Genomic DNA, 16,988 nt, shown 5'->3' with positions numbered 1-16,988 from the left:
GGATGTAACTATCAATAATCGCAGCAAGCAGTGGTTTGAATGGGAGTGTCAGCGGAAGGTCATGAATGGTAATACCAGGGATAGGTGCACCCTTAAACTCTTTCAGCAGGGACACATGAAAAACTGGGTGAATGGCACTTTCTTCCGGCAATTCGATCTTATATGCGATTGCTCCAACCTTCTATAGCACCTTAAAAGGACCATAATACCTCTTGCTTAGCTTCAAATTACCATGAGCAAGTGTAGAACCCTGCCTATATAGCTGAAGTTTCAGAAGAACCCAATCTGGCAATCTCCCACCTCAAAAACCTTTTCACGACAGTGAGAGTCAGCCCTTCTTTTCATGCATTCCTGAATCCTCTGTAGCTTATACCCAAGCTCCATATCCAAAGCTTTCCACGCACACATCAAATCATCAACATCTTGAATAGGAGATGTGCGGCCTATATATTCCAAAATGGTGGGGGCAACAACCCCATACAAAGCCTCATGTGGAGATATTTCAATAGTGGAGTGGAAAGAATTATTATAACAATATTCAACCCAAGTGAGGTATGCAAACCACTTATTTGGATAGGAATGTGTGAATAGTGGCAAATATTGTTCCAGAGTCCTATTAACAACCTCCGTCTGTCCATCCGTTTGTGGATGGTATGTTGTACTGTACAATAGCTTAGTACCACAATTATGAAATAGATTTTTCCAAAAACGGCTCAAAAAGAGTGGGTCGCAATCAGAAACTATGGTAGTGGAAAAAGCCATGAAATCAGACCACTGTGTTGATGAACTTCTGAGCTATCACTTTCGCTATGAAACTGGTTTTCAAGGGAGCTATGCGAACTATCTTTGTAAAATAATCAACCACTACGAGCAGTGCAGTGAAGCCGGATGAGTTCGGCAATTTGGTTATGAAGTCCATACTCAAATCATCCCAAGGTCGTGCAGGTATGGGAAGTGGTTGGAGCAATCCTTGAGGGTTAGCAGTGACATATTTGGTGCTCTGGCATTCCACACAATGATCAATGAAGCATATAATGTCTTGACGCATACCTGGCCAGAAAAACAACTCTCCCAACCCTTAAAAAGTCTTTAAGATACCTCTGTGACCCGCAATTACAGCACAATAAAAGTGTTGGCGGAGAAGATCCCTCAAATTGGCAAACTCGGGTACCCAGATTTTCCCTTAATACAAGGGTAACCCATCATGAAAGTTGTAATCTGTAGCCAACTCCTGGTGCACGAAATTTGAACTCGCACAACTTAACCGGCAAGTGCACGGGTCATCCAAGTAATACCTCAGGTGAGTGAGGATCGATCTCACAAGGATTCTTGGACTGAGCAAGCAATGGTCGTCCTGTTGGACTTAGTCAGGCAAATAGTAAAAAGAGTTGTATTGTTGTAAATGCATAAACAAGTGAACAAGAAAATAAAGAAAGCAAATAAGGGTTTAGTGTATGTAACACCCTAATTATCCTAAGCCTTACCTCATGCCGTAAAGCAAAGGTTAATCAAAGGTTACGAAAAATCTAAGGCTTATGCACACACACACACACACACACACACACCTCATGCCGTAAAGCAAAGGTTAATCAAAGGTTACGACAAATCTAAGGCTTATGCTAATTCTAGAAGCCCGATGAAGAAATAAGCTCAAAGACAGAGTTACAAAAGCGCAAAACGTTCACACAAAGCTAAAAGCATAAGATACAAGGCATAGGTATAATAGAATAGAACATATATAGATATAAGAGTATAATAATCATAAAGAACTAGCCGCAGTCCGTGGAGTTTAAGCCGACTAGTAGATACAGACATACAGAGTTTTGAAAGTTAAAACAGCGTATACATATTGTCTCTCAGAAAGTAAGCCTCTAAGGCAAATAAAATACAAAAGTGAGAGTACCAATAAAAATAAATTAAAAGACTCCAAAACACGATAAAGGTCCTCCGCTCTGTCACCATCAAGCAACTCACCGAGGTGGGTTGTGACCTACATCTGAAAAACAACAACAAAATATGGTATGAGAATCGGAGATTCTCAGTATGGTAACAGTGCCCAGTAATGTAAGATATAAGACTCCGGGACGCCAGAGGCAATCCTAGAGCTTCATATCAGTCATAAGATTCAACTTAAAACATAACTAAAATTAAAACCATAACTTTAAAACCTTTTATAAAAAGGGGGTAAACTAACTTAAGGGATTTCTAACTATCAGTTCATCGCTGTCCCACAGCCTTCACCAGCCTATTCGCCATGTGATCCCATTGCCACTGCCTTCCGAACCTCCTCAATCCCAGTAGAAAACACAAGTAGTAACAATGCAAGTAAAACACAAGTATAGCATGTATATCAAGAAATTCAAAAAGCAATTAATCATGTTATACAATTAGGCAAGCAATTCAAGTCGGCAAAGCAAGCAAACAAATAGAAGATGCACATGATGAATGCCTGTCCTATTGGCTGTGATATCACATTGTTGGTTCAACTGCCAACCGGACACATCTCCATGGAGATGTCGCCTTTCGGTCACGAATAAAATGGGTACCCCCTAGGGATATCGTGCCCCGGTCCACGGTCTAGGGACATAGTGCCCGCACACACTCTTGTGATTCCGAAAGGATGCGAGCGGAATACTCTGCCATAGACCTCACATCTCAACGTAAGCGAGACTAACATCCGCCCTTATACCGCCGCCGCAACCTCGACAGGCGGGATCCAACCAAACCGTCCCTGCCAGGCACATAGCGTCTTAACAATTTCAATTTAAAAAAATATTACATAAGTGGTTTTAGAAATCATATATTTCAGTACATAAGTAATCCATAATTCCACTTCGAGTCCAACCACAATCAATTTGTAATTTCCACAACTCACTATGTCAATCGTTATTACAGTACTCCGTCATCTCTCTCCACTAATCCATCCTCAGTACTCCAGAAACCTAAGCCTCCGTTTTCTAAACATTTTTACAAGAAAATACCTAATTAATTTCACCTAGAGCCTTCTCTATGTCTTGACACCTAAAAACAAGCTAAACAGTCATAGATAAGTGTCAAGGAAGTTTACAAGCTTGCTGGGGAGGTAAAACAGTTGAAAACAAGGTTTTTATTGAAAAATAAGGTAGTGTGCATATGCATAGGGTTGTGCGTACGCACGCCCAGAAGGATTTTCAGAAATTGTGCGTACGCACGAAAGGTAAAAGTTTTCATAATAAACGCGCGCACAAGTACGTGCGAGTGCCCTGAACAGATTACAAATCCCAGGGTGTGTGTGCGCACGAGGTTGTGTGTGCACACAGAGCGTGTTAGCGCTCCCAACAGTAGGCATCTCACTGTGTGTGCGTGCGCACGTTTTCAAAAAATACACAGGGTGTGCGTATGCACAAGTAAAAAAATAGCCACTTATCAGAGCACGCGCACAGTAGTGTGCGTGCGCACACAAACCAGAAATCACAAATTCTGCAACTTCACAGAATTCAGATTTCTGACCCAAACTTCTAACGATCATATCTTTCTCTACAAAATTTAGATTTCTACAAAATCTATACCGTTTTAAATCTCTTTAAAGTATCTTTAATTTGATATAAAACACATTCAATTTTAAAAATTGTAGCTCAAGATATGATCTGTCGAAGTTCACTAAAAATCTATTTTTACCAAAAATCTCTAAACCTCAATTTTACCAAATTTTCAATCCAACATCACTTATTCCACATTCAAAGTAGTCCTAATGTACTTAATTCATATTCATATACCTTTTCATCATTCCAAAACCTAGCAACACATAAATCATCCATTCCATACCCACATTCTACTTGTAAAATTTAAACATCAACAATATACATCACAAAAATATCATTCCACCATCCTACATCCACATCACCAAACCTCATCATTCATTAACATCCACAAGCATACAAACCCAATATCACTTCCCAACATTATCATCATTCAACTTCCTTCTTAATAATCAACAACAATATTACAATCATTAAAATCATCATGCATCACAATTATCATCAATCCATTTCAATCCTATCCTATAGTTTACTAGCCTAAGTGTCCAGAAATATTATATATTACATAGAGAAAACCGAAACCATACCTTGACCAATTCTCAATATGAACTAAATCACCAAATTGAATCCAACTCAAGCCTCCAATCACCAAAAGTCTCCAATTCAAGAACCAACGCTCCAATAATCACAAATTCCAAGCTATGCACAATTAATATACACAACATAAATTCTAGGGTTCATAAATAATCATAATTTCATGAGAGTTTAAGGCAATCTTACCTTACCTACCACAAATTTGGGTGAAACCCAATAATTCCTCACTATTGGTTGGCACCTAAACAACCAAATCACAAAAATCCACTCAAAACAAAACCTAAATTTCAAAATTCTTAAGGGCTGAAAACTGGGCAGAGATTTGCAAGAAACTTACCACAATACCTAGCTAGAAGTGATGGGCTCGGCAAGAGCTTCGCATAGTCACTGACGGCACGCGAATCGGAGCACCGTAGCTCAAGTTACAAGAGAAAGAAGATGAATGTGAATAGTGCTTCTTGTAACCCTCACCTCTCTTCTCACTTAGGTTGCAGCTGCTGTGTTGTGTTATTATGAAGTGTGGTGAGGCTGAAATGACCTCACTTAAGGCTATGTATATGTTGGGCTTGGGCCCAACTTAGGTCCGATCCAACCCGTTAGCGTTTTTGGTCCGTTTGGCTCAACTTAGGGCCAAACCTTTTAAATTAGTGTCCGATTTTTAACTTTAATTTGTTTTCTAAGTTTTCTACTGTTTTTATCATTCTCGCACAATACCAGATAGATTTAAGCTAGTATTGTTGGCTAATTTACCGGTACGGGGTTTTATGCAATTTTTATGAAAAAATTACATTTTCCAACTCAGAAAAATCTACCGAATCCAAATATTATATTTATATTTTCTAATTAATATTCTAAAATTTTGAACCTATTCCGGGCAATTAAGTTATTATTATTTTACGTTAATTAATCGGTTAATTAATTCGCGGTTCTTACAGTGTAAAACAGTACGAGAAAATAGTTAAGTCTTCGGAGATGTTTATCTTTCCGGATTAAAAATTCTTAACAACTATTTTAATAATGTATGATTCATTCCATGGCAAACCATATGTGATTAAACCCTAATCTCTTAATGAATTAATCTTCTCTAATCCTTATCAATCAACGCCACTCTCGTGGTCACTCAATTCCGATTAGAGGGTTAAGTTCAGAAAACTAGTTTAACGCCACAAAAATCCTAATTACCCAAAGCTAACAGGATTTTATGTCACATATCCCAATTAGTTCATGTAATTAGCAATTTAGGAGGAACTTATTTTCAAACTGTAGTTCAAACGAGATAACTCTCTCGAGAATCACAAGAACTCAAGTAGAAAAGGGTCATACTCTCGTTCCACCCAATTCATAAGATTAAGAACAAAAACAATCCTTAGAATTGAATCAAAATATTAATTAAAATAGAAGAATAATAGTTCTAATCCATAGAAATAAATAGAGCTCCTAACTTTAACCAGGAGGTTTAGTTGCTCATAACTTATAGAGAAAATCGGGTTCTGAAAAGTGCGAAAGGAAGAAGATAATGTTCGAACCCTTTACTAGGGCTAATCTTTTCCTTTAAATACTAATCTAAAAATAATAAATGCTAGACCTAGAAAGATATTGTTTAGTAAAAATTACAAAAAGGAAATAAAATAAAACTACTAAGTGCTAAATCCACTTGGAGGCCCAAAGAGATGTGAAACGGGCTGCTGCTGGCGTTCAACTTCAGGAATGGGCGTGAGACGCTAGGGGAGGAGTACAACGTTGCTGGCCTGTGCCCCCTACTGGCGTCAAAGGCTAGGTGGGCGTTCAGCGCCCAGGGAGGGTGCTGCTAGCATTTTCCTTTCTTGCTCCAGGCTCCTCTAAACTGCTCCGAATTTCACCTAAAACTATAAAAAACACAAAAAAAAAAAACTCAAAGTAGCATCCAAAGGTGATTTTTGTACTAAAATTGAGTAAAAGTAAATAAAATCTAACTAAAAACAATAGAAAAATAACTAGAAAAAGGGTATAAAAGGCTCACGCATCAACTCCCCTTTCCGTAACCTTTCTTACATTGTTAACAACTCTTCGACTTCTTGATTAGCCTGGAGAATCGCTGAAATAATGGATGACTGAACAACAAAGAAATCTTGGAAGTGAAATTTCTCACCCTCTTCATCTTGTCTTGATAAGGCATCAGCCACCTTGTTGAATTTTCCTGGTCAAAATTCAATGTCAAAATTATACCCAAGCAACTTAGAAAGGTAGTGCTGCTGCTCTAAGGTTAGGATCACTTGTGTCAAGAGCTCCCGAAGTCCTTGGTAGTCAATCTTAATAGAAAATTTTCATCCCAAAAGGTAGTGCCACCACTTGGCTACTGCATGAGTCCCTGCATGGCTGCATATAATTCCCTTACATAAGCTAAGACATGTGCTAACCGAAACCCAAGCTTCTTACTAAAATAAGTCACAGGATGACTCTCTTACAAAAAACAGCTCCGACACCCGTGCTGGACACGTCCATCTCAACCACAAATGGCTTTGAAAATCTGGCAGTGCAAGAACCGATGTGTGGGTCATAAGTTTCTTTAATTGGAAAAGGGCTTGGTGTGCTTCCAATGTCCAGTTAAAAGCATTCTTCTTCAACAACTCGGTCAAGGAAAAAGCCAACTGAGCATAATTCGCCACAAATTTTTGGTAGTAACCGATTAACCCGAAGAATCCCTGAAGTTGTTTATTGTTTTGGGAACCGGCAACGCAAGAATTGATTCTATCTTTGTGGGATAAACCTGAACTCCAGCCCTAATTATAACATGCCCCAAGTACTCAACTTGTTGTTGGAAGAATGAGCACTTGACCTTTTTGCAAAAAATTGATTATCACGCAAAAATTGCAATGCTTGACTCAAGTGCGCCATGTGCTCCTCCTTCGATCTGCTGTATACCAGGATATCATTAAAAAATATGGCAATAAAGCCATCAAGTAAGGCTGAAAAATTCAATTCACCATCGTTTGGAAGATGGAGGGAGCATTTGTGAGCCCAAATGACATCAAGACTAATTCATAGTAACCAATATGTGTTCGTAAAGTTGTCTTCTCTATGTCTTCCTCCTGCATTCTAATTTGATATTAGCCACTCCTCATATCTATTTTAGAAATATAAATAGCCTCATGCAATTCATCCAATATTTCATCTATGGTTGGTATTGGAAATTTATCTTTTAGCGTTACAACATTCAAAGCCAAGTAGTCAACGCAGAATCTCCAGCCTCTGTCCTTCTTTTCACTAGCAAGACCGGACTTGAGATAGCACTCTGGCTATCCCTGATGACCCCCACCTATGGCATCTCATCAACAAGTCTTTTCATCTCTACTTTCTGAAAGTGGGGATATCTATACGGTCTAACACTCACCGGCACATTCCCAGGCAATAAATAAATAGTGATCCACCATCCTTGGTGGTGGCAACTGTATTGGCTTGTCAAAGACCCCTGAGAAGTTCTCGAGTATCTGCTGAACTTCATCATCATCAGTCGTAAGCACCTTTTACAACCTCTAAGTGGAACAATGATGCAATAGCTTTGCTTTCTGGTAATTTTCTTAGTTCTCTACAGTTGAGGCTAGCTTCCTTTAACAATATTTCACCTTTGAAAATCACCCAATTGCCAGAGACCTTAAACTTCATAAATAATTCCATGTAATTTATCTGAATGGTGCCAAGCCTCATCATCCAGTATACACCTAGAACCACATCTGCTCCTTTCAAATCCAAGACATACGCATCCACTGCAAAGTCATACCCCTGCACTGAGAAAGCTAACCTCGTGCATTTCACCCCGCAATAGATAGAATCCCCATTGCTCACCATCACTTGCAAGGTCAAAGTTGGTGTGAGTGGAACATTCAACTTTCGAGCCACCAAACCCTTTACAAAGTTATGAGTGCTGCCCCCATCAATCAAAATCAATAGAGAATTATTTCCATGAGTAGCTCAAACGCGGAGGGTTTCGGAGTTGAACGCTCATCATTATTCCCTTCATCTTCGGAATCAGAACCAGCATCACCGACCTTTCCCTCCGCCTTCTCTTGTAACGACTCGCGAAGTTCACCTTCACCCAGCAAGAGTTAGTAAGTAGCTTTACAACGGTGGCCTGGCGCATATTTTTTGTCACAATAGTAGCACAACCCATTTTCTCTTCTCTCACGGATATCAGCAGCGGTAAGTTTCTTGAATGGAGTGGGGGTCATCTTGGGTGAAGGGGAAGAAGCTTACGATATGATTGATGCAGAAGCGGCATGAGTGGAATTTTGTGTTGCAGTTCTTGGGTTGGGGCTAACTGAGTTTAGGGTCCTGTTGGGGGGTAAATCTAGTTGAAGCAGCGGCTGACGGGTTGTACCGGGTTGCATTGCTCTTGGATAGGCCCAGGGCCACTGCATGTTTCTGTTCATTCATTTTAGCAACGGATACAACTTGGATGTATGAACTGGGTTGGGACAATCACAATTCATACTTCAAATGCTCTTGAAGTCTAGTAATGAAGAGGTCTATGATCCACTCCTCACTCAGTGCAGTCAAATGGTTGGCTGGTTGCTGAGCTCCTCAAACTGACATTGGTATTCTTCCATAAATCCTTCTTTCTTCAGCTCCTTGAGGGTGATGCGGTGATCATAGAAGACGTTTTTAGCAAAACAAGAATTTAGGGCGTCAAGAAAGGTCTCCAGGTGTAAGCGATGTTATTGTTGACTCTCCAACAGTACCATCCATACGCGGCTCCGACAAGATGGAAGGAAAGTACACAGATTCTCTGCTCAATGGGAATGTCAAAAGTTTCAAGATACTGATAAGCTCTAAAGACCCAGTCTTCTACCCCCTGTCCATCAAACATAGGTAAGTTGGCCACCTTCAACTTGCGTGGCCAGTGCGGTCCCCACGAGGGCTTGGTGAGCCTGAACCAGAACCAATCATTGAATCCTCCCTTGGCTGAATCTGATCACCTCTTGGTCTTTAACTTCATATTGTCGCGAAGAATTTTTTCGATGGTGGTAAGCTGGTATTATGTCTCCATAATGCGCTCATTAGCCTCAACAAGCCTCTGACTCAACATCTCAACTTTGTTCTTATTAGAGAAAGTGAGTTCCTCCAACCAATTTAGGCGAGTTCCTTCCGCCGTTGTTGGCCTTTCAATGAAAGCACTAGTTGCTCCACTTGGTACTCCTTGGCAATGAACCAATAAAATAATTCTAGAATCAACAATTAACACAGAGAATCACAATAATAAGCAATAACATCAAATAAAAAGAATTAACAGAAATGTGTGTGAATTATATGGACGGTGAAGATTAGATAATAATTCCCTTTTTGAGTAAGGGAGACTCCTCAAGGATATATGATATTTCTGCATGCTTTTTGTGACTTCATTTCCTACTATATATGACTCTATCCACTAGGTGGTTACATAACTATCTTTTGCTATTGTCTCAAGCATTATTTTCCTGCTACGCATTCTTTCACGTTTCGTAGTCCTTCATCCAAACTGGCTGCCTCCTTTCCCTTTTGTTCTTCTGTTGCAGACTTGACACTCGGTCCAATCACCCATTCATCATCCATAGTTTTCTCTATTGGGTCATGATTGGTACTTGGGCTCATATCAAGCCTCTTCTCCCACTGGACTGTTACCCAATTCTAATAAACTAGACTAGATTAGAACTCTCTTGTACAAGTATGATTTGGATTATAAGTTTTGATTTGGAAGCAGTCTCTTACACTATTCCAGATGCAATAAATAAGTCATAGCCATTCATTTTGTGAATTTCCTGCTTTGTTGATTGTTATAGGAATTTGAGGTTGAGGTCCTCCAGTTCTAGCCCCAACATACTCCATGTTACTAGTAGCTAACTGTCATGAGTTCTTCCTGTGTTTCGGTCTCAACTACTACTCCCTGTGCCCCAATTTGAGTGGCGGCTCCCTATGTTCCTTCATCACTTTTTGGTGAAACTCCATTAATATTATATTATCCAACCTCTTCAGCATTAGCCTCACTCTCCCTCTTAATCTTGTACTTTGTCTTAATCACTTCTACGTGATTGTGTATGCTGTAGTAAATAGTGAGACTAAGAAAAGCTGAAAAAAGTTCTCGGAGCTATTGTAAAAAATGACTTAGGTGACTGTGCTATTGAAGGGTCAAATTTTATCTCTAATCAGCAAAAAGTAGATATTCTAATAATGAATATTTTTTGAGATTGATTTATCTAATAATAAATAATTTTGGAGACTAATTTATCTGACAATAATATTTTGAAGGATCAAATTGACTGTAACTTTTTCAGAGACTAATTTGTCTTTTTCGTACATGTGACACTTAATATTTGATGCGACAACTACGCAAGATAGTTCTGTTAGGAGTTGACGGAACAAAGTGGACCAAAAACTAATATGACCTACAGAATTAAATATTGAAGACTAACGAGTTAATTAATTTTAGTTAAAGACTAAAGTGTCTAGTCCGAAATTTTAATTTTTAAGAACCAAAATAAATAAATACTCTATATTAAAAAAGAAAATTATCTTACAATTTTGTTATATTTTGTTTAGGCATATATAAAAGGTTTCATATCCTTCCTCATATTATTGATTGGCACCGGATCAACAAGCAAAGCTTCAATGCATTTCTTCATTTTTTCCTTCAGCATGAGTGTAGCAATCTTTATCTTTGTACATCACATCTATAAATCATGCCATGTTGACAACATGCGTTAGAAATAATATTGGAACTTTGGTTGGCTTGAGGCATTCCTCATTTATATCCTTCCAAGCATCTATAACTCCCTTTTGCAATTTTTGAATGGCTTCTTCTTTGGATATACCATATTCTCTCCTATAGCATTCTAAGAGTGGAACAACATGTTCTCTTTCTTGTTCAAACTGTTTAATATAATGAGATTTAGTTTTTAAAATAATTTTGACATGATTAAGGAATAAGGAAAAAATTCAAAAAAATTATTCAGTAAAATTCAATTATAATATAAATTGAACTTTCAAAAATACATTGTGCACATAAAAGTCAGCACTATATATTTCTGTAAAACCAAAATATTTGAAAGACAATAAAAATCAATTTAAAATAGTCCAAATTTTTTTTATTATTTTACATTTCTTAATTATTGTTAAAATACAACAACAACAACAAAGCCTTGTCCCATTAGGTGAGGTCGGCTACATGAATCAAACGACGCCATTGTATTCTGTCATATATTATGTCTACAGAGAGATCGTTTACATGTAGATCTCATTTGACCACCTCATGGATGGTCTTCTTAGGTCTTCCTCTGCCTTTCGCCCCTTGTCCATCTTCCATCTCATCCACCCTGCTGACTGGGTGTTCTATCGGTCTTCTTCCCACATGTCCAAACAACCTGAGACACGACTCAACCATCTTTTCCACAATGGGTGTTACTCCAACTCTCTCCCTTATATCTTCGTTCCTTATTTTATCCAATCGCGTATGACCACTCATCCATCTCAACATCTTCATCTCTGCCACACTCAGCTTATGTTCGTGCTCCCCTTTGGCCGCCCAACACTCCGTACCATAAAGCATAGCCGATCTTATAACGGTGCGATAAAATTTACCTATAAGTTTTAAAGGCACTTTTTTGTCGCATATAAAACCAGATGCACTCCGCCATTTTGACCAACTTGCTTGGATCCTATGATTTACATCTCGTTCAATCTCTCCATTATCCTGTATGATGCACCCAAGATACTTAAAACTTTTAACTTTTTGTAGGATGTTTTCTCCAATCTTCACCTCTATATTAGGGTTTTCCCTTCTCAGACTGAACTTACATTCCATATATTCCGTTCTGCTACGGCTTATGCGCAGACCATATACTTCTAGAGCTTTTCTCCATAAGTCCAACTTCTTATTTAGGTCTTCCCTTAACTCTCCCATAAGGACGATATCATCGGCAAAAAGCATGCACCATGGCACAGGCTCTTGGATGTGCTCTGTGAGTACTTCCAAGACTAATGTGAAAAGGTATGGACTTAAGGATGATCCCTAGTGTAATCCTATACCAATAGAAAATTCCTCTGTCACACCACCTTGAGTCTTCACACTAGTTGTGGCCCCATCATACATGTCTTTAATTGCATGAATATATGCGATCCTTACTCTCCTCTTTTCTAAAAACTTCCATAAGACCTCCCTTGGCACCCTATCATACACTTTTTCCAAATCAATAAACACCATATGTAGATCCCTTTTATTACTACAATACCATTACTACAATACCTCTCCATCATCCTTCTTAATAGGTATATCGCTTCAGTGGTATATCTGCCTGGCATAAATCCAAATTGGTTCTCTGTTACTTGTGTCTCTTTTCTCAACCTCTGTTCTATCACCCTTTCCCATAACTTCATGGTATGACTCATGAGCTTGATCCCTCTATAGTTTTCGCAACTTTGTATATCCCGCTTATTCTTGTAGATAGGTACCAAGGTGCTCTTTCTCCACTCATCAGGCATCTTCTTTGACCTTAAAATCTCATTAAAAAGCTTGGTTAACTAATTGATGCCTTTTACTCCAAGGCCCTTCCAAACCTCAATCGAGATATTATCAGGTCCTACTGTCCTGCCATTTTTCATCTACTTTAGAGCCTCTTTTACCTCGAAGTCTCAAATCCTTCGATAGTAGTCAAAGTTTTGATCTTCTTCCCTTGTGCATAACCGACCAAGGCTCGGAAGAGTCTTCTGTCCCTCATTAAATAACTCGTAGAAGTAGCTCTTCCACCTTTCATTAATCTTCTCCTCTTGAGCCAACACCTCTCCATCCTTATCCTTTATGCACTTAACCTGATCCAAATCTCTCGTTCTTCTTTCACGGCTCTTTGCGATTCTATATATACCTTTTTCTCCTTCTTTCATGCCCAAAGACTGGTAGAGACCCTCATATGCTCTTGTTCTTGCTTCACTTACAGCCACTTTTGTCTCTTTCTTAGCCGCCTTATATTTTTTCCCAGTTATCTGCGTTGCGGCATAAAGACCACTCTTTAAAGCACTCCCTTTTTATCTTTATCTTTTCTTGTACACTCGCATTCCACCACCATGACTCCTTGTCTCTTGGTCCTATTCCTTTAGATTCACCAAAGCTTTCTTTTGCTGTTCTTCTAATAACTTCTACCATCTCCCTCCACATCTCTTATGCGCTTCTATTCCCATCCCACTTTGCCTCTTCTCCTACCCGTCTTAGGAAGCTTCTTTGTTCCTCACCTTTCATCTGCCACCACCTCGTCCTTGGGTTCTTCGTATGATGTCTTTTTCTCAACTTTTGCTCAACGCGAAAATCCATGACGAGCACCCTATGTTGCGTTGTCAAACTCTCTCCCAGGATAATTTTACAATTAATGCAAAATTTTCGGTCGACTCTCCTCAACAAGAAGAAGTCGATTTGAGAGCTTGTCATGCCACTCTTATAGGTTATAAGATGTTCGTCTCTCTTTTTAAAACATGTATTTGCGATGAGAAGATCAAAGATTGAGAAAAAGTCCAAAATAGTTTTACCCTCGGCATTGATCACCCCGAAACCATGGCCTCCATAAATACTCCCATACCCAGTCACTTCTCTCCCAACATGGCTATTTAAATCTCCTCCTAAGAAAATCTTATCTCCCAAAGGTATGTCTTGAACCAAACTCTCTAGATCCTCCCAAAACCTTATCTTGTGTTGTTCGTCCGAACCCACTTGCGGTGCATAGGCGCTAATTACATGGAAAGCACCTCCCTCCACCACAAGTTTGATAGAGATGATCCAATCTCCAACCCTCTTGACATCTACTACGTCCTTCTTCCACTGCTTATCCACAATAATTCCAACCCCATTCCTATTCTTCACCTTTTCTGTATGCCAAATTTTGAAACCAGAAGTATCTAACTCCCTAGCCTTCGTACCAACCCATTTTGTTTCTTGTAGGCACATAATGTTAATCTTCCTCCTTGTCATGGTGTCCACCACCTCCATATACTTTCTTGTTAGAGTGCCTATGTTCCATGTCCCAAATCTCAACCTTCTGTCGCTCCGACCTTTACTTTTTACTTTGTGAACTAGCTTATTTACCCTCGTCCGTTCATGAAAACGCGAGAATCCTTACTCATTTAACACTATATCCGGGCACCGATGCAGTGGCCCTTGCTCATTTGACACTATACTTGAGCCATACAGTGCGTTGCTTCCGGATAACGACCTAGCTTTAACGCAATAATGTATTTGATTCATGTCATGGGGATTCAACTATATTTTTATGTTAGTTGTCGAAGATCTAACACAACCCTCCTCCTTTATCCGGGCTTGGGACCGGCTATGTACCGCAAGTGTAACATAGGCAGAGTTTAATTATTGTTAAAATAAATAGGTAATTTTAAATATAATAGGTTAAATTACACAGTTAGTCCCTATACTTTCACTGAAATTGCAAATTAGTCCCTACACTTTAAAAGTTTGTAATTGAATCCCTAAACAAAATAAAATTTGTAATTAGATCCTCAATAACGTTTACCATAAAAAAATGCACATTTACCATATTGTCCTCTTCTTCCTTTTTTCCCCTTTTTTTCCTCCTCCTTTCTTCAGAATTTCTGTTCTTCTTTTTTAACAACAACAACACGGCTTTAACAACAACAATCCCAGAATCGTTGAATCATGAATCATGAATCATGTCTAAACTCAATTCAACTCAATCCAATTATATTTAAATTAGCAATAATCAAGGACTTCACCTCATCACAAGCAAAATCCTTCTCTCTTGTATTATTATTCAAATTCGTTACTTGATAAAATATATATTATAAAGTTTATCATTTTCTCTTTAATAATAACCATTTCAGAGTTAACAGTGAGATCAATCAAGGATGGTGGCATCAGAGGCATTCGTGGAGATCCAGGTTCCACAGTAGAAGGTCTACGATGGAGTTAGGTTTCCAGCGGTGGTGGCTCCTCCTGCAGCAATGACAGTGTCACTTACGGAGTCTATCAAGCACAATAGAGAGTACCTGGATTCTCTAATTTGGAAAAGAGGTCGTGGGGTTCAGGGGATTCCCGATCCAAAACCCTTCTGACTTCAACAACATCGTAGAAGCCTTTGGCTAGGAGGAGTTCCCCTATCACGGTGGGTGCCGCTCCCCGTAGCAATGTTATTTTCCGTGTGTTCACCGCCAATGAGTCCCCACCAAAGCCGTTCACAAAGTAGCCTTCACAGGAGCGGGTAAGAAGGGAGAATTGGCCATGGCTTTGAAGAGTGATGGTACGATTGTTGTTGCTACTGCGATCTTAAGAGAGGAACTTGATTATGAAGGTTGGCATTGGAGTGTGAAGAATTGGAAGAGTATGCGAGGAAGTAGAGGAAGAGAGAAATGGAGTTGAGGATGAAGAGGAAGAGGAGAGTGTTGAGGAGCAATGGGTTCCTTCAATTCATGACGCTCTTTCCTCTTTTTCCTCTGTTTTGAAAAGTGGAGAAGTGATAGTGAGAGGGGTGGGGAGGGGGTGATGTGGGTTAGGGATTTTTTGGTCATTTTTAAATAGTTAAATTATAGTGTTGGTCCCTATACTTTTACTAAAATTACAAATTAGTCCTTACTGTTAAACACGTAGAACTCACATGTTTAAAATAGCGAATATGCTGAGGAATATTCTGTTAAATCAAACGTTGTTTGAACGGCGGGGACTAAATTATAAATTTTTATTTTGTTTAGGGACCCAATTACAAATTTTTAAATTGTAGGGACCAATTTACAATTTCAGTAAAAGTATAAGGACCAACTGTGTAATTTAACCAATATAATAAGTATATAATTATAAATGCATATATGAAATTTTAGATGTTAAATTAAATAAGATCATTTTAAATTATTGTCTTTCTCGTTTTACTTTTTATATAAATACATATATTTTTTAAACTTATTTTTAATATTTATTTAATATTTCAATATATATTTTATACGAATAATTAATTTGGTGGCTAGTTATTGTATATACCTAATATGATAGTTGAATTTTTTTATGTTGTGTTTGTATATTTCACATAAATATACCTCATTAGAGACAATGTCATCCATGAACCTACAAATAATTGTGGAAGCTGTAACAATTTTGGGTTTACTTGTTACCCATTTGAAGATGTCTTCTATGGCGATATCTCCCATGCCAATGTAAGAACTTGTCAAATCTCTAAAAAAATTATTATAAAATAAATTAATCCATTCAAAATAACAAAAAGACCAATCTATTTCATGATAATAATTTTCAAGAATTTATAAAAAATGAAACTTGGTTACGACCAACATGTCTAATCTAAAATTTGTTGAGATTGCTCTTTTTTTTTTGTTTTATTGACAAAGTAGTGACTAGTGAGGCAGAGGATCTTGGTCCATAGATAATAAACCGATTATACAATAAAAAAGAATATTATATGATCATCAAAATTTATTATTTTTTGTCATCAATTAATAATTAATGTTTAAAAGTATAGGCTAAAATATATATTATTAAATTACTAAACTAAAAACATTGAAATAATAGCTAAAAATAACAGCCAAAAATATAAATTTTGATGAATCTCTAGTATTTATTCACAATAATTAAGTGTTATATTATAGCATTTTATTAGCAGCAAAGGTTGCTACGGTACGATGATAAATTCATACGTACCGATACGTTTAAAATATGGACAAGTAGTAACAAGCCACGTGGAATTTATTTTCCACGTCAGCATTTAATTTTTTTTAAATATATATTATATCACCACTTTTACTAATATACTCCTTTAATTAAATAAAAATAAAAATATATTTTTTATTTAATTTTATAAAAAGTCTTAAACATCCTTACTTTATTTGATTAGACAAAAATACCATTTTAAATCA

The 16,988-nt window shown here is 37.9% G+C and overlaps 1 pseudogene; it reads right to left on the bottom strand.

Annotated features, from left to right (window-relative positions):
* Nucleotides 271-16,268, bottom strand: LOC110265377 (annotated as a pseudogene).

Source organism: Arachis ipaensis, chromosome B08 (genome assembly GCF_000816755.2).
Source record: "Arachis ipaensis cultivar K30076 chromosome B08, Araip1.1, whole genome shotgun sequence".
Classification (NCBI taxonomy): domain Eukaryota; kingdom Viridiplantae; phylum Streptophyta; class Magnoliopsida; order Fabales; family Fabaceae; genus Arachis; species Arachis ipaensis.
The sequence above is the reverse complement of the archived record's forward strand: the minus strand, read 5'-3'. Positions and strand labels throughout refer to the sequence as shown.